This window comes from Callorhinus ursinus, unplaced genomic scaffold (assembly GCF_003265705.2).
Source record: "Callorhinus ursinus isolate GAN/ISIS: 27379988/994484 unplaced genomic scaffold, GSC_fseal_2.0 scaffold55, whole genome shotgun sequence".
Lineage (NCBI taxonomy): Eukaryota > Metazoa > Chordata > Mammalia > Carnivora > Otariidae > Callorhinus > Callorhinus ursinus.
Genome location: NW_027397117.1, coordinates 5,507,313 through 5,526,074, shown reverse-complemented (window position 1 = coordinate 5,526,074; position 18,762 = coordinate 5,507,313). Strand labels below are relative to the sequence as shown.

At 43.3% G+C, this 18,762-nt stretch overlaps 1 long non-coding RNA gene and 1 other non-coding gene across 2 annotated transcripts in view; both read left to right on the top strand.

Annotated features, from left to right (window-relative positions):
- The window catches only part of LOC141371077 (uncharacterized), a 43,109-nt gene that overhangs the window by 19,695 nt on the left and 4,652 nt on the right, over positions 1-18,762 (top strand). The window lies entirely within an intron of this gene.
- Positions 1,137-1,243, top strand: LOC112817596 (U6 spliceosomal RNA). Its single transcript, XR_003206430.1, has one exon. It is a non-coding gene; the product is annotated as a U6 spliceosomal RNA (small nuclear RNA).

Sequence of the window (18,762 nt, the reverse complement as noted above, 5' to 3'; positions counted from 1 at the left end):
TTTTAAGTAGGCTCCACACCCAGTGCAGAGCCCAATGTGGGGCTTGAACTCATGACCCTGAGATCAAGACCTGAGCTGAGATCAAGAGTTGGTTGCTTAACCGACTGAGCCACCCAGGGGCCCCCTATATTATCATTATTCTTAACAATTGAGTCCTGGCTGTGTGCTAAGAACTTTACAGCCATTTTTAAGAGCTTCATTTAATCTTTATAGTGACTCTTTAGGTACTTGTATTACCTTCTTTTATGGTTGAGGAAACTGAGGCTCAGAGCAGAGACTCATCACCACCCTTTCACGTCGCAAGAACATGGGATTTGGTAGCAGTTGTTCAATAGCCACTGATTGTGCAATTTGGGGTGAGTCACTTACTTTTTCTGATTCTTAGTAATTTCTACCTACCTCCTGAGACCGTTCAGGACTAAGAGAAGTAATGTATCTGAGGGTGGTTGATAAACTGTAATTTTTATTATAATTACAAACAATAGTTTACAACCCTTCCTTAATAATTTTATTGTTGGATTTAGATCCTCTTGTATTAATTAATTGATTGATTGATTTTGGTTGTTAGAGTGACATTGCCATGAGTACCTCATGTACCTTTATTTTTTATTCTTTATAAATCCCTTAGGAGAAAGGGCTACATTATGGCATCTTAAGATGATTCCCGATATGGATCTCCAGGAGATGATGTCAGTTCATGTGGCTACCAACAGTGTGTGCGGGGACTGGTTTTGCCACAGTGTTGTAATACTGAATAATTTCTAAAATTCCTCAAAGGTGGTGGGTGTAGGATGCTACAACATTATTTGAGTGGATATATCTCTGATTGCAAGTGAAGTGGAATGTTTCCCCACATGCTTGTTTACAAATAGCATCTCTGTTTTCATGAATTGTCTCCTTCAGTTCTTTGCCAGTTAACATATTAGGGATTTAAGTTTTCAGTGTCAGTATACAGAAGCTCTTTACATAACAGAGAAATGAACCCTGTTTTCTATTTGCTGCGAATGTTTTCTCCAGATGATATTTTTCCTCGATTTTAGTTCTAGCTTTACCAAATGGTTATTTATTTCTACAATGTACAAACTGTCCATCCTTTGTAATTTCTTCCAACTTAACTTATAAAGTTATTATCCCTTGTGCTTGCTTTCGCAGCACATATGCTAAAATTGGAACGATACAGAGAAGATTAGCCTGGCCCCTGTGCTAAGATGACATACACATTTGTAAGGTGTTCCCTATTTTTTATGGTGTAAGAATTATATCTCAGTAAAGCTGTTACCAAAAAACCTTAGAAGTTATCTTCCCTCTAAAGATCTGAAGCAGTCCAGTAAAACAAGTTCCTTTTTAGAGGTGAGGGTTTTATTTAAGTTTTTCCTATTCATATTCACTTGGGATGGGTGACTATAATTTTCTTTTTGTGTGTTTTACCTTTATTGGGCTTTAGGAAGAAGATCATGCTTGCCTAATGGACATGAAGGTACTCTTATCTTGTTTTGCACTCTGGATGTTTTATACAACATCAAAATTATCTGATTTTTTCTTAAAAGTATGAAAATTATTGTGGAAACACTGGGACCAACTATCTTTTTTAGGTTGTTATCAGATCATTTCCTCAACTTCTTCCTTGGTTATTATTCTGTTTAGATTTATATTTCTTGAGTTATTTCTAGTAATCTATATTTTTCTAGAAATTATTCATTTCATTGAAGATTTCCATTTATTAGCTAACAGTATTCTCTTTGGATTTGGAGGAAAACTGTTTTCTATATTTTGTCCTATCTCCTTCCTCATTTCTAATTAAAAATGTTCCCTTAATTATATTTGTTGGAAGTTTGTTTATTTTAGTAGTCTTATCAAAAAAACAGCATTTGAACTAATTTATCATTCTCCCACTTTATGCTTTACAATTTATTTATTTCAGCCTTTATGTTCATTTACTGCTTCTTTTTAAAATTACATTTCCCCTTAACTTTTAAATGGAAGCTTTTGTTAATAATCAACTTGGATAATCCCGTCCTGAATAGGATTCTGAAGACTGAAATGAGTTTGGAGGAGAGAAAGTGATGTAGTATCATGATATGTTTATCAGTCAGGGACTGGCCAGGACTATGGAGCCCGCACCAGCCCGTTCAATAGAGGGAAATCATTTGGGAAGTCATTGTGAGGTGCTAGAAAAGCTGAAAAGCCTAATGGGCTGGTGGGTCAGTGCACAGATGAACAGTAACACAAGCTGCAGGGACTGAAGAGAAAGGAGGGGCTGTAGCCAGACCTCAGGACCTGGGTGCCTGGTGGGACCCCGGAAGCACAGGTCTGATGAGAAGCTGCGGAAGGCAGAGATGGGGAGGAGGGAGGGGGAGGAACTGCTCTTCGTCTTCCAGTCTCCTCCCAGTGCCTCCCTTTGGCAGAAATTAACCAGAAGCCAGTTGGCACCGAGTCCGAGAAGTGTAATTGGCAGGGTTTGGGCTGAATAGGGAAGGGCAGCCAATGGGCGTGGGAACAGACCACGATCAGCACCGACACCTTCCCTTCAACGAGGCAAGGTCAGAAGGGTTTGTGTTGCTAGAGAGATGACGAGGCTAGCACCAGGATGGTGTAGAATCTTTGCTAAATCCTGCTGGGTTGTAACTTCTGTACCGCTTTCTCCTTCTCTCTGTCTTCCTTGATTTCCATCACTAAACCCATTTTATTATTTTATTTTATTTTTAAAAATTTCATTTTATTTGAGAGAGAGAGCGAGCAAGCAGGGGGAGGGGCAGAAGGAGAGGGAGACAAGCAAGGCTCCCTGCTGAGTGGGGAGCCTGATGGGCTCATCCCAGGACCCTGGGATCACGACCTCAGCCGAAATCAAGAGTCGGACACCTAACGGACTGAGCCACCCAGGCACCGCAACCGAGCCCATTTTACAAAGGGAAGTCAAGTTTCTTTCCTGGCTCTTTTCTCAGTTAATTCCCCCACCCTTCTACACGCCGACCACCCCCAACCCCTCACCCTCATGTTGGCCATCTGACCACAGCCTGGATTCAAACCTGGACCTGCATACAGGAGTGCCCAGCACCCCCATCTGTACTTCCGGCTTCTTTGTTTCCTCCTTATGGTGGAAGAGTTTATTTGTTTAGAGGGCCAGTTACCCTTGCTGGCCCAGGAGGCCTGAAGATCTGGCTAAAGTTGTAGTTTTTAATCTTGACTAAGTCAGACTCCTTCTTGAGGCATTTTGGAGACCTTCAGGAAGATAATGCCCGACAGTGTTCTCCCCTGGAGAGCACAGGCCCTGCCCAGAGAAGGGTGGGCTTAACTAGAGATTTTTATGTCCTTTCCAGTTCTGAAGCATTCCCCTATTTCCGTTAGGTTCCCTGATGGGCAGGATTATGGGAGTTTTCCAGATGAAAGGCCCTCTCTCTGTACCCCTGCACCTGGTGTCTAGCACCGCACCGTCCACCATGAAGGCGTGGCGGGGGGTATGATGGGCCTATGCGAATCTCCTCCAAGAATCGGAGAGAAGAGCTAAGACACACACTTCAAGAATTAGGACGGGGCGTGATTTTATATCTTAGCATATAGTAATTAGCGTGGATTCAAGTGCCAAACTGAGTGATACCAACAATTAGAGAACAGGACAGCAAGTTGTAAGAGGAGATTACGTGCTGTGAATAGTAAACACAAGACAGTTAGGGAAAGTAGATAAATGGAGCCTGGGGTGGGGAGGGGGTTGTGGGAGGGAGGGACATTTGGTCTGATTAATGCTGGAAGATGATAAATAATAACACTGAATAACTTTAATCGGGAGCTTTACTGTGTACTTTGTACTCTCCTGCATGCTTTTCATGAAGTCATTTGATTTTTACAATAGCCTTATAAGGTAGGTCCCATTTTATAGATGAAAACATTGAGGCACAGAGAAAGTGAGTAATTTTTCAGTGACACACCTGGACGGTAAAGGAGCTTGATTGGAACTCACAGCCTACCTTCGGCCCTTATGCTTAACCACTGGACTGTATAAGTCGAGTTTCCTCTTTCTTCTGAGATACTCGGGAGCCCCACACTTGGGCTGGGGGAGGTGGGGGCAGGACCAACCAGGGAACAGCAGAGTATGAGGTCAAAGGTGATCAGAGAGGTGAGGCCCAGCGGTATTGGTCAGCCGGTGGCGGGCAGGGAGGCCAGCTCTGTATCCATCCGCAGAAGCCAGGCAGAGAGGGAGAAGCCAAGCATCAGCTGCAGGTGGGAAAGAGGAAGTGGCTGGCTCTAGGGTGGGGGGATGCTTCACCCGCAGCCTCTGTCTTCCATCCCTTCCCATCCTGCTGGGAGCCCAGTGTCCCCCATTTCAGTGGCTTGTCTCAACAGCCTTCCTTCCCAGCCTCCCCTTGGCCCCAGTCAATCACACTGTCTGAGCAAGTCTCCAATTCTGGAAAAACCCAACTTTCTGTAAGCCTGCAGATGAGCAGCTAAACCCTGGAAGAAAAAGTTACCCATCAAGGCCAATGGGGTTTAACAGACATTCATGCTTGCTAGTGGCAGCCGCAAAAATTCATGGCTACTGATCACAGTGGCATTCTTAGCACTGCCTCTCCATCCTACTATAGGTACAGCACCATTATCTCTTGTCGGGATGCCTGAATTGGCCTCCTATCCGTCACCATTCTTATCCCTCTACAGACCAGTTTCCAACATTTAGCACCCAGAATGACAGCGTTAAGGAGGACCCAGGTAATGTCACTTTCTGCTTGTCCCTCAGCCCGCTGCTTGCTTCCCATCACACTTGGAATGAAATTCACAAGGTCCTTGGTGACTTAGCTTCTCCCTGCCTCTCTGACCTCATCTCCAACCACGTCCGCCTCACTCCCTCTGCTCCACTGACTGGGCGGGGAGGGCTCTCTCTTCCTCTCAGTTCCAGCATTCCCTGACCCTCCTCGTTCCCGCTGCCTGCGGTTCCCTTCCCCAGCTATCTCCATGGAGGACTTGTCATTGTTCCACTGCCCTGGTCTTCTCCCCTACCCTGGGTGAAGCTACACTATTTCCATTTTTTTTATCACTTTTTTTTTCCTCTTCAAAATACCTTTCACCAGCTTAAATCCTTATTTGTTTACCTATTATGTCAGAGACTGTTAAATGCCTACTCAGTACTTATTCTCTTCTTTACTAATAGAACCCTGTTTTCTTTGTGGCAAAAATCTATCCAGTTGGGACTGTATTTCTCTACCAGCCTCCACTGAAGGTAGGAGTAGCCAGTAAGTTGTACGTATTACCTGTGGACCAGATCTCCAGGGAAAGCTCTCTGTTGGGAGATACCTCTTCCTCCCTTTCCTCTTTTCTCTTTCTTCCTGCTAGAATTGTAGGTAAAACGCATGGAGCTGTGGCAGCCATTTTGGAATTCCAGGTGCTCTGGAAGACGGAAGCCAGGTGCTAAGGATGATAGATCAGAAAGACAGGAGGAGTCTGGGCCCCTGATGTCAGCCAACCTCCAGACTTATTTTATGTGAGACAAACTAGACCTCCAACTTGGTTAAATTGATATTATTTGGGTTTTCTGCAATACTCAACCAAACCTAAACCTAACAGATAGACTTATTTATAATCTTTCTTCCTTGACTGGAATGCAACCTCCATGAGCCCAAGGACTTTGTCTTTACTATTACTACTAAATCCCTGGTACCTAGAATATCATCTGGCACGTAGTAGGTGCTCAATAAATATTTGTTGAATGAGAAGTGTATGGTAATAGGGAGGGCCTGATATTTCCTGAGGTGAAAAGTCTATGGGGTAAGGATCAGTCAGGGGAGACTAGGTGACACGGAAGTGGTAACACCAAAGCCTCAGGGGTCTAACACGACAGAAGCATATTCCTGCTCAGTTATGGTCATCTGCAAATCTGAGCAGGTTTCCAGGCACTTGTTCTCTGTGTCCACCATTCTTGGCTGCTTTGACCTTGTAGCATCTTTACTCAAGTTCACCATGCTTCAGAGCTCACCGTGGCAGAAGGCTGCCTGGAGAATCATGAGCCAGCTCTCCCTTGCTTATGCTTGGAAGTGACACAGACCATTTTTGTTAATATTTCATTGGCCCAAGTCAGTCAGACGGCCATGACCAACTTGAAGGGGGTGGAAGGGAGAGACGTGGAAATATTGGAGGGCACTGGTAGTGTTCACCATAGGCTCTGGCCAGCCTCTGAAACTGCTGGAGAGGGAGTGGGTAAGAGTCCTGAGCACACTCAGACAGGGAAGCGATGGTAGGTAAGTCCCATGAGGATGCCCCTACAAGGGTGGGGGGTGGGGGAGGGGAGAGAAGCCATATGCACATTGACGCTTCCTTGAGTTCACCTCTGAAGTGTGAGGATGACACCTCCTCAACCACACGGACCAACCTGTTGCTCAGCCAGGATTGTTGAGAGCACTTGCTCTCTGTATTAACCTTGGACTTCAGTTTTGGTACCATCAGACTGTACCCTGTTTTCTCACGTCCCGCTATCCGGGCCTGCTTCATAGGCAACGCATTGTTAACCCTAAACCTTTGTATCATCTTTGCTCACATTCAGACGTAACAGCCCTGTGTCCCATCACTTCAGGATTTTGAATTAAGCCATAAACTAATTCAAGCTAAGATGTGATAGTTTGATAAAATAACTCACCTCACATATTTGCATTTTAATGGAGGCTCTCAGTGCCTTAAAGCAGAGGGTTGTAATTTCAGGCACCCTGGTAAGCAGGTTGGGAAAATATTTTTCTCCAGAGGAACCTTTTAGTGCTCCTTAAATCTTATCACACTGCTCTGCAGACAGAACAGGACTGACTCCCTTGGCTGATTTCTGTCACGTTCCAAGCCAGATACCTCCTGGGAAGAGGGCAAAATGATAACAACATAGGCCCTACTTTATTAAGTATATTGGCAGGAGAAGAAAGGAAATGTATTCAGAGGAAATGGACTCAGGTGTGCAGAGAAAAACAAATAAACCACACCACTACCCTGTCCCCTGATAAAACATCCATTGGTGTTCATAGCGGAATTATGCTGCTTTTCCATAAAAGACAACTCGGGCTTTTTGTGCAGTTGTGGAAACAGCTAGGTTCCTTCCCCACTGTTTGACATTTTCCATGCTGGTTGCTAAATCTTTGACAGAAGCATTAGCTGGGCTGAAGAATAATAGTGTTGTAAGAAAGCTGATAATGGCCTAGAAAAAAAAGTATGTATAATACATACCTTGACATTGAATCGCTGAATACTTTAATAAGTAATGCACACAAACGGAGGCCTTTTGTGTTGACATAAAATGTAAGCTCTACCTTTCTTCTCATTGAGAGGCATAAAGCACGGGAGAGGAAAATAGATGGAAGAAATTCAAATATTTTCCTTGGGGGACTTTGATGTGCCAATGTGCTATATACACCAAGAGGTTCTTTTTAATTTCCTTAAGTGTTAGAGAGAGAATGAGAACCAGAGTGAGAGGAGATAGTGTGTGTTGCCTTTCTTGATGTTTTCCAGAAACCAGTTCCAGATGGGAGTATCTTATGCTAACGTGGCTTTCAGAATCCCAGGGGACTCCATAAGCTCACTTGGAGTGAGAACCACTGAAGTCAAAGGGGCCTGGGCTCCAGTGACCAAGAGCCAGAAGGGGTGCCAGGAATTCATAGGACCTGAAATGAAGGGTCTTCCGGGGTGGCGCCATGGGGCGGGACACAGGACCACAGACAGAGCCTTCAAGATGAGGAGTGAATATGAGCAATAAACATAGTTGGATATGTGCAGAAGGTTTTGGTGACTCCTATAATTTTTTGACTTCAATTTTTGGGGAAAAAAAAATCTCATCCATTTCCATAGTAAAGACTCCCCTACTAGAATGTCCAGTGATAAACTTGAGACCTTTTTAGTCCTTTCTTTCATTTTCAAACCTTCTCCAGGAAAACTGTTACTGCCCCCACCCCCTTCCTCCCGTCTTCTGCCTGTTCTTTGAGCAGCTACTGAAATGCTTCTTCCTGGGGGATATTTCCCGACCCTATGGCATGAGACTCTGACCCCGAGCATGCCTAGCTGCCTCCTGCAGATTATACTTAACCTTGACCAGAAAGCGATTTTTGGTTAAGGTGTATTTTTGACAGCAAGTAACAAAATTCAAGGCTCACAGTGGTTCTTAACAATAAAGATACCTAATTGTCTCGCATAGGAAGGGGTCTGCTGTTAGTTCTTTGGTGGAAGCGGAGGTTCCCTAATGCCATTAAAATCTAGGCTCTTTCTCATTTTCTACTATGTGATCTCTGCTTATGGGCATTTGGGCCCCACGCTTAATACCTCATGGTTGCCATGATATACCCCTTTACATTCAAGGAAGGAGGAAGCAGGGATCTCGGTGACAAAAAGATCCTCCCTTTATCAAGGAGGGGGAAAAAAATGTTTCCCAGAAGCCCATCAGCAGACTGGCTTTCCACTCTCCTTGCCCAGTGCAAGATCACTGCCAGAGGGGCTGCCAAAATTAGCATCGTTTCAAGGGAAACAGAATTGTCCACAATTAACTTAGATTTATAATGATTCATTGCCTTGAACTGGATGGGTCCTGCTGGTAAGTAAAACGTCGACGGTGGGTAGGCAACCAGTGTCTATCTAGGCATAGATGGTACATTTTTATCCTGCTACTGGTTTGTGCCACAAACATGTATCTTACTCTGCAGTGTCGCTATGTCCCTAGGCAGTGGCTATAAATACTTACGCATAAAATACATTTTTTCACTGATTTCCATTAAAAAAAACTTAGGTTTATATGGAAAGTATTTTGCCCAAGATTAGCCCAAATCACATGCTTAAAATGGTGATAATACGGATATCGAAATACAAAACTCTGTGGGTGATTTCCATATTTGAGCAATAGATGTGTTCCCTTAAGGTGACTGTAGGTTAAGTGAATCCTATATTTCTTTTAACCGTTATCATGAAATTGGAGGTATATTCCCATTGGAAAACATTCTTCTGTAGTTGGTAGAAGTGGCTGAAAAATGGCAGCAGATGAAGTTTCGAGATGGTGGCCCAGCTCCCAAACGGGGCTTTGCATCAGAATCACCTGCTGGGGTTTTCCAAAACTACAGAATTCCCGGACTTCTCTTCAAATCGGGAGAATCCCCATTTCTGAGAAGGGAGCCTGGGCAACTGTGGATTTATAAAGCTTCCCAAGTGATGTTGACACACAGGGAGGTTTAGGAATCATTGCCATAGGCTCAGACCTATAGACTTGTGGAACTTAGTGGGATTTGGAAATACATTTGGTTCAAATCCTTCATTTTACAGATGTAGAAAGAGAACGTCAGAGTGTTGCTAGCAGACATTAGGAAGTGTACAGCAGCTGAGACTTGACTTCAAGCCTCTGGAATCCGGAGACTGTGCTTGTCACCAGGACATCACCCTACTGGGGAAAGGGACTGGGCATATTTCATATGGTGCCTCCAAAGTTTTATGGTCTTTTCTGAACCTGGAATCTACTGCTTGCCTTCATATCTCTTACTCCTCTCTTTGATCAGAGCTTTCCCCAGAAGGTAACATTTCTATGAAAGTCATCAAATTCCTTATTCTTAGAACTTCTTCCTTTGGGCCAGAGATGTACATCGCCCTTACAGAACCAGGTTACATCACTTAATTTGCCAGGAACTAATAGCAACGGGGATACCCTCCAAACAGAAATCTTCAGTCTGAAGATCTATGACATATATTTTTTTCTGTGTTAGCAGTTTTGTTCAAAATTTTGTAAAATGAGCACATCTACATTTGGCAGTTATTAATGACAGAACCATGAAGCCATCGTATGTAAGGGAAGGGTGCTAAGATTTCACTCATGAGATGAATTTTTTGGGGAATGCTTATTATATACTAGGTCCTAGCCCCAATGCTATAAGAAAGAAGGCCGTAGAAAGGTTAGAAATGTTTGGGGATGTTGGGGGAAGAGAGAACTATTAACAGACTACTATGATATAACATGATAATGGCCACATTCAAGGAATGCACAAAGCACAGTGATATTATGGAGAAGAGATTCACTTCTTTTGGGGTTGGGGTGGGAGGGGGCTTTATACACAAGATGTGACTTCTGAGTTAAGTCTAATAATGAGTAGAAATTCAAAAAAGAGGACTGACGTGCCATTTCTGTGCAAACAACACATGCAAAGACCCCCCCCTCCGGGGTTCCCTGGGGGAATCGGAAGTGCTGTATGGGGTGGTAGAAATGGCAGTGGAGGGGCCAGCTTGAGAAAGGACATCTGTGATAGGTTAAGACATTTGGGCATCATCCCATAAACAATGGGGACGTGCTGAAGAGCTTTCCGCAGGGAGGTAGCAGGCTCGGATGGAAGCTGCATTGGTGGGGGAACATTCTGAAGGCAGGAAGTCGCTCAGGGCTTATTGCAATCATTTGGTAAAACAAGGTAAGAGACTTTCATGGCATAGAAATAATGGGGATAAGGAAGAGGGAAGGAGCCACTAGGCGTTAAGAGGTTGAATTGACAGGCCCCGGGAACTGACTGGGCGTATAAGCTAAGGAGGAACAGTGGAGAACAATCCTCATGTTTCGCATGTTGGGAACAGAGCAATGAGAGGAACATTTTGTTTTTTTTTGGGAGGGGGGAATATAGTGAGCTTAGTATTGGCCCTTGACTTGAGGTACCCAAAAGATATAGGGATGAAATTTCCATAGGCAAGAGAGATCTTTCTGGGGCTGCAGCTTTGAGATACATTTTGATGTTGATGTATTGATTTCCCATGTTGACTAAGGAGAGACCTGAGACTATAAACCGGGGGGCTCCTAACATTAAGGTAGGAGTGTGTTTGTCAGTTTCTGCTGCCTAACGAGCCACTCCAAAATTTGAGACTTAAACAGCAAGCATTTGTTGTTTCTTATGATTAGTGGTTTGGCTGGGTGGTTCTTGGAATGGGCTGGCTGGCTGCTCTAAGAAGGCCACTCTCAATGTCTGGTGGTTGGCTCAATGTCAGCTGGGGTAATAAGATGATTTGACCGCATGTCTCTCATCATCCAGCAGACTAGCCCAGACTTGTTCCTATCGGGGTGATTTAAAGACTCCCTAGAGGAACAAAAGAGGGGGAAAAACTCCAATGCACAAACACTTTTCAGTTTTCTGCTTCAGGTGTCATATTTTCCACATGTCATTTGTCCAAACAGGTCACTTGGCAAGCCCCAGGTCCATGTGGGAAGGGACATAGATACAGAAAGGGGAATTATTGTGGCTATTTTTGCAAACACTCTCCCACAGGGGCATGTTAGGTGGAAACAGAACCCGAGAATATCCGAGCATCTACTTTGTGCCTGCAGCTTGCCGTGCAATTTCGAGAAGTTTATAGAGGCAAGAAATCAGCTCAAAGTCATATTTACTAAGCGAATGAGCTGTCATTCAAATCTTGCTCCATCTAGGTCCAAAGTTCATGCTTGATTATACCTCCACTGTCTCTGTTTACTCAGTATAAGCTCCGTGCATGGGCAAACCTTCACACTGTGCTAAGAATTCCTTTTGCTGCCCCTGAAACAGAGAAGCTAAAAAGAATAAAGTAACCCTTAAAAAATTTTCAGATTAGAGGTTAGGTGCTGTATTTGACCATTTGTTCTTGATTATGACTAAGGTAATTGTTTATCTTACGGCTGGTTAAGGATATTAGGACCTTAAAGTGGGGCTAGCACCTTCTGGGGTTTGGCACATTTGGCTCCGGATGACTCACAGGGAGTGTTCGCTTGCCTTTGATAGGTGTTTATTTTTCCTCATTAAGTCTGTGTGCAATCTGTTCTTTCCGCAAATGCTGATTTCTTCCTTCAGGGCTGCTTTCAAGGGGAGTGCCCTGCGGCAGGTGCTTTGCTGCATCCTCACTCCCCTCACCAAATCTATTTTACATGGTGTTCTCTGAGCAGAGACTCTGCAAGTGGGGTGTTTGTCGTGTGAGAAGGTGTAATACTTGAGGATCATCAGAAGGCCCTGGGCAAGTTGCTTCTTCTCATCGTAACTCCTTTCCTGGCTTACGAAACAAGAGGAGTTGATAGATGATAATGTAAATTCGCACCCACCTCTAAGGGCCAATCGTGATTTGTGATCCTTGCTTCTCGGGTCCCTGGAGAAGGTCAAGGGCCCCGGTTAGCTTAGGGTATGAAATTCTGTGTGATCCCGGACCTGAATATTTCTCTAGCATCATTTTCTGCCACTGCCCTTCATGGCCATGCCATAGTAACTAGCTCTTTCCTCAAAATCCATGTGTCCTCATGCCCTCACTCTGCACACATGGTTCCTCTTCCTGGAAGGTTCTTCTCTACAGTCCTCTTTCCTTGTTCTTGAAATCCCAGCTCAAACCTCAAGGTAGCGGTTTCTGTGAAGGCTTCCATAATCTCTACCATGACCCCCAAGCTCCCGACAGTACTGGGGACTCATCTCTCTGTCCTCCAGTGTCCTGTGTATATATATCTCTAGCGAAGCAAAAGCACCCTGTGTCACAATTTTGTGTCTCTTCTTTGTACTAGGAATTCCAACGTGGCATGCTTCTCCGTGTCTCTAGCTGCCTAGGACAGTGCTTGGTACATAAATGATGCTCAATACATGAGGAGATAGAGAATAGCTGTCCTCATCTTATCCCACAAGGTCTCCAGCTCCATCCAGCATCTTATGATGGTGGTGCTGACCTCCAGCTTATAACGCTGGGAGGATATATTGTAATTGTCACCCCTGTAAATATTAGGGGTAACGTCTTTAGGTTTAGCAGATTGGTAAGGCAGCTCTGGCTTCTGGGTGCCCCTTATTGGATTCCAGGCAAATTCTAGTTTCACTGACCTCTGGTTTGTGTGATGTGAGGTCCTTGGAACTTTCTAGTCTTTGCAGAGAATGATCAACTATTGTTCTGGTTTCTGATACCGCAGAGGGGCTGAGGAGTAATCTAATTGAGGAATACGCCAGATGGGTTGAGAACAAGAAAACCAGAAGGCAGGGGGATAATATAGGGGGATATCACTGAAGTCCAGGGAGGTTCCACGCTTGGGTCACTGGGAAGATGGTGGTGGTGTCATTTGTAGAGGTGCCTAATGTGGGAAGAGGATCAGGTTTGGGAGGGAAGATGATAAATGTTTGATCATGCCAGGCTTGAAGTATTTGTGGGACACCCCATTGTGGAGTTGTTCAGTAAGTAGTCAACATGGAGACCTGAGGCTAGGGAGAAATAGGTAGGAATCATAGCCAGAAAGACGGGGTTTACTAAAGGTGAGAGGGTGGGTGGGCTTGCCAAGGGAGAATATGTAGAGATGAGGAGGAGCTGCTGAATGGATACTTGGAGAACACCTAGTCTAACCATGATTCGGAGGGATGGGGAAAGATGTAAGGGTCCTGGGAGAATATAAAACCATGACAATTTATGGGGTAGAGCTCGTTGAGAGTTGGTTTGGTGACTCTTTTTTTTTTTAAGATTTTTATTTTATTTATTCGAGAGAGAGAGAGAGAGGTGAGAGAGAGAGCACAAGAGGGGGTAGGGTCAGAGGGAGAAGCAGACTCCCCGCCGAGCAGGGAGCCCGAAGCGGGACTCGATCCCAGGACTCAGGGATCATGACCTGAGCTGAAAGCAGTCGCTTAACCAACTGAGCCACCCAGGCGCCCTGGTTTGGTAACTCTTAAAGGGAACTCTTACTTATATATCTTAAATGAAAAATAGAATTTGTCTTATGGAATGATACCCTCCTTAACTATGTGCAGAGCATTTGAAGGTTTGCCCACGAAGGCTGGTGGTCTGACTCAGGCAATCTGATTAACTGAGTCAGCTCAGAGAGCAGGCAAGGGGACAGATATTGCATGGGAGTGGGGAAAATTTCAATAAGATGGGATAAAATAGGAGTGTCTATTGACACAGAGAATCACAGGGGTTTCAATACTAGTAGAATTCTTGACTGCTTTTTTATTTTTATTTTTAGTTTCTTAGAGGGGTTCTGGGGGAGGGAGAGAAAGAATCTTAAGCAGAATCCATGCCCAGTGTGAAACCCAACATGAGGCTTGATCCCATGACTCTGAAATCATGACCTGGGCCAAAACCAAGAGTCAGTTGCTTAACTGACTGAGCCACCCAGGCACCTGCCTCGACTGCTTTTAAAAATAATGTGGGTTTTTATTTTCTCCCTAGTCTTTCTCTATGAGTGAAAGGTATATATCTGGTTTACAAGTGCAATAACTGGATGCAAATGGGATGAACTCTGTGCTTTAATTAACTTATTTATTTTTGGTGTTCAGTCAGGCCTCAGAAAGAGGCTGCTTTATTGGAAGTATTCTGTTTTGGTTTTTGCTTTTTTTTTTTTTTTTAATAAGCAATCAGTACTCAGAAACACATTGGGAATTCTTTTTTATTGTGGTAAAATATACTGAAAACTTACAATTTTAACCATTTTTAAAATTTTACTAAGTTTTTAATTTTAATTCCAATATCATTAACACCCAATGTTATTTATATTAGTTTTAGGTACAATTTTAACCATTTTTAAGTGTACAATTTAGTGGCATTGGGTACATTCACAATATTATGCAACCATCACTACTATCCATTTCTAGAACTTTTTCATCATCCCCAATAGAAACCCTGTAGCCATTAAACATTAACTCCCCACCTGTCTCTCCCCCCAGCCCCTGGTAACCTCCACTCCATTTTCTGTCTCAGTGAATTTACCTGGTCTGAGTACCTCATATATGGGGAATCATACATATTTATCCTTTGGCGTCTGGCTTCTTTCACCTAGCACATCCTTGGGAATTCTTGACAACTCTCTGGAATTTGGCTGTGCCCCTGTCTTGGATACAGATTTCTGGTGTATGTGACAGAACTCCTTAATTATTTTCTCAGAGGTATTTGCTCTGCCCCCTCTTGAAAGAGTGCATAGAAGTTTCTCCTCAAAGAAGCCACTTTGCACCTTTTAAATACAACTTCCAATTGCAACAGTTGTGTGGTGGGTGTCTTGGTGGTGGTTTCCACTTCTGCCAGGGGCCTGTAGTGGAGAAGTCTGTGGCACACGGTGCTACTGACCTGCCTGCCACGTGGGTGCCCTGTGTCACACGGCTCTCACCATGGAGGGGACCCTGGAAATCCTTCGAGATGTGGTAGAGTGCCCGGGCTTCCTTATCCTGAGTAACTGTGGTCCTGTTGTGTGAGCACTCGTCCCATGTCAAAACCCTTCTTCATTTTAATGGCTTTTGTAAATTTTTTTTTATTATTAAATTCAACAGACATAAAATTACTCGGCCAAATGGCTAGAAAAGTTTCCAAATGCTTATTTTCCACTTTCTGAAATGATCTCGTCATTGTGGCCCAGCAGAGCATCATCCTCACACCACACCCTGAGAAGCCAGCTATATTATACAAAAGAACCTAACACTTGGCACCATCTGAAAGGGTATTTGACATAGAAAACTTCCTGTGATCAGGTCAGTTTTATTAGTTATTTTATAAAAAATATGTATACATATTTGTGATAGAAAATAAGGATAAGCAAAAAATAATAATTAGCAATCCCACTAGCCAGATATAGCCACTGTTAATATTTTAGGATTCGTCCTTGTCTCCACTTATAACACATACACATACACACATACTCCCTTTCTTTGTTTTTTTATCAAAAACTTTTCAGATGTCAGATATTTCAATTAAATTAGGTCCTTAAATTTTTTTTTAAATACAGTTGACACACAGTGTCACATTAGTTTCAGAGGTACACCATAGTGATTCGACAAGTTTATACCTTATGCTCTGCTCACCACAAGACTAGCTGCCATCTGTCACCATACAACACTATTACGTTATCACTGGCTATATTCCCTATGCTGTGCCTTTTGCTCCCATGACTTAATCACTTCAAAGCTGGAAGCCTGTATCTCCCACTTCCCTTCACTCATTTTGCCCATCCCCCCATTGTTCCCCTCTGGCAACCACCAGTTTGTTCTCTGTATTTATAGGTCTGTTTCTGCTGTTTGCTTGTTGCTTTGTTTTTTGGATTCCATGTATAAGTGAAATCATATGGTATTTGTCTTTCTCTGTGAGACTCATTTTACAAAGCCTCTAGGTCCATCCATGTTGTTGCAAATGGCAGGATCTCATTCTTTTTTATGGCTGAGTAATAGTCCACACACACACACACACACACACACACACACACACACACACACACAGCACATCTTCTTTATCCATTCACCTATTGATGGACACTTGGGTTGCTTCCATATCTTGGCTATTATAACAATTCCGTAATAACCATAGGGGTGCGTGTATCTTTTCATACTAGTGTTTTGGGTTTTTTTTGTAAATACCTAGCAGTGAAATTACTGGCTCATGTGGTAATTGTATTTTTAATTTTTGGAGGAACCACCATACTGTTTTCTACAGTGGCTACGCCAATTTGCATTCCTTCCAACAGTGTACAAGTGTTCCTTTTTCTCCATGTCCTTGCCAATCCTTGTTGTTTTTTGTCTTTTTACACACTCCCTTTCTTGAATAATCCCATTTCTGTTTTATATAAAACAAAAATTGGAATTATTCAGTCAGTTTAATAATTTATCTCCTTATTCAGTCTTATTTCTATCTTTGTACTTTGCCACATTCAAGCAATGATTTAATGTTCCTTCACCTTCTGTAGGTCATTCTCATACCTTGAGTATTCTTACTCTTATACTCTACTATATTGTTTTAGAATGTAATACTCTTTTCTGATTATTCTCCATATCATTCAGATGATTTCTCCTACAATCGTGCAGAACAACTTTCAGATCTCTGAAATGTCCCATCCTTTTCCTTAGTGGCCACTTCTAGACTTCTCTCTGCCTTGAAAATCTCCCCAAGTCTTGATTTCTCTTACCACTTGGTTCCTTTAGACCTTAGCTCTCCAATGTCAGTTCCATAAAGAAGGTTTACCTCGCTGTCCATTCAATTACTTGTCCCTTCTCTGCATTTTTGTTACACCTTGCACAGACTTCAGTGTCTTAGCACACTCACTGTGTACTGTCATTTTTGGCTTCCTTGTCTGTTTCACCTGTTAGACTGTAATCTTAAGTAAAGGAATGATGTCCTATTCAAACTAAATTTGACAGGACTGAGCAAATATAGATGTTTAATAAATGTAGATGAATTGAGCAAAAGCAGAAAATGCACACAACCTTTCACAGTTTACATGAGGGTTTTCACATGCTTTACTTTGCTTAGCTGGCTTCTCCTGGTATTTCCATTTAGGTGAAGAGAACCCATCTTATGAGTCACCTTTGGCTGTTCTCTGCCCATTCATCAACTCCTCTTCATGGGAGCAGAGGGCTCTATCTGATTGGTAGTCTGAAAAGAATAACCTGGACATGCTGAGCTCAGTGTAGCCCTATTTCCTTTTGGGAGTAAGCTATCTACCGAGAGTCTTAGATTTCCTCTACTCCTCAAGCCCTATGCCTTAATTTGATGTCCCTCCGGCGTGTGGGGACCTGCCCCCGCCCAGCATGGCTTCAGACTGACCAACTCATCTGCCTCATTCTGGGGTTCAGGTGGCAGTCCCATTTATCAATCATTCTCCTCTGTCTTCCAACCTGGCTTCTTTCGGGAATAAAGGTGAAAATTCTGGTCTCTGTCTTCCTCTTTGTTTCTTCCCTGGGTGGAGAAGAGACATAATACTTACAGAGGTGTCCTAGGCAACCCCCCTAAGTGATTTGACTATTATTCCCACTTAATTGATGGAAACCGAGACAGTGAGTGGTCCGCTGACAAGTCTATGGTCATGGCTTTGCTGGGATCTGATATCAGGTTCTCTGACTCTCCAAACACCAGCTGGTGTTTGGTTTGGTTTGGTTTGGTTTTCCTCTCACTATCTGGACTGGAAGTGGTAGTCCAAATTGCCATACAGGGTGGAGGGAGGAAGCCGGAAATCTTAAAGTCCCTTCCAAGAGTGAGTCCATAATTCGTCTCTTGGGCTGGTATACAATTTGTCCATTTCTTTGTTATCCTTCCCGTGGGGCACATGCCAAATTGTTCAGTAAATGTACACTTACCACCAGCCTGATCATTTAGCATGAGAAGCCCTCAAGAACAGAAACAGGCTGTGTAAACATTCACTACAGATGGTTGCAAAGGAGCTATGAAGTCATGTCTTCAGTATGGGAAGGACTGAGCCATGGTTTTCTCAGTCCCACCCATGGGCACAGGTCACAGTGCTATCAGTCACATCATCCTCAGAAATGAGGACTGTGAGCCTAAGCGCTAGGGTAGGGGCTGGTGGGCTGCCTGACCACTGGCTCCATCCCCTGCTTTGGGGAGCTGAGCCAGGCTTTCTGTTATAGCATGCAGTTTCTCAAATAAGCTTAGCTTTGGAAAACAGTTTCCCTTTACTTTTTATGTGTTTTCTGGGCTTTCAAACCCATGGGTATTTTGAGGGAAACATAGTCCATATGTTTCTGATTTACTTACATTAAACTTGCCAGAAGTTTCTTTTGTGAAATCTATTTCACGTCTGGGAAAGCTTCTCAGCCTGTTTTTTAAAGCCTTTTAGCCTGGATCTTCACACTCAAAAGGAAGCCGAGAATTGAAACAATTATTAGGATATAATTGAGACCAGAAAAACCCCTTTGTCTTTGTTACCTGAGCATTTCTGAGAAAAGGTAAAGCTAGAAGTCCTCTGTTACAGTGGTAATTTTGCCCTACTTATCCACTTCACATTTCATGTGCAGACACAACCTTTAAAGACTTACATCCTTCTTCCAAGCACCGTATGCAAGGTTTTGGTTTTCTAGTTAAGTTAATCTTGGTTAAGTGTCCATG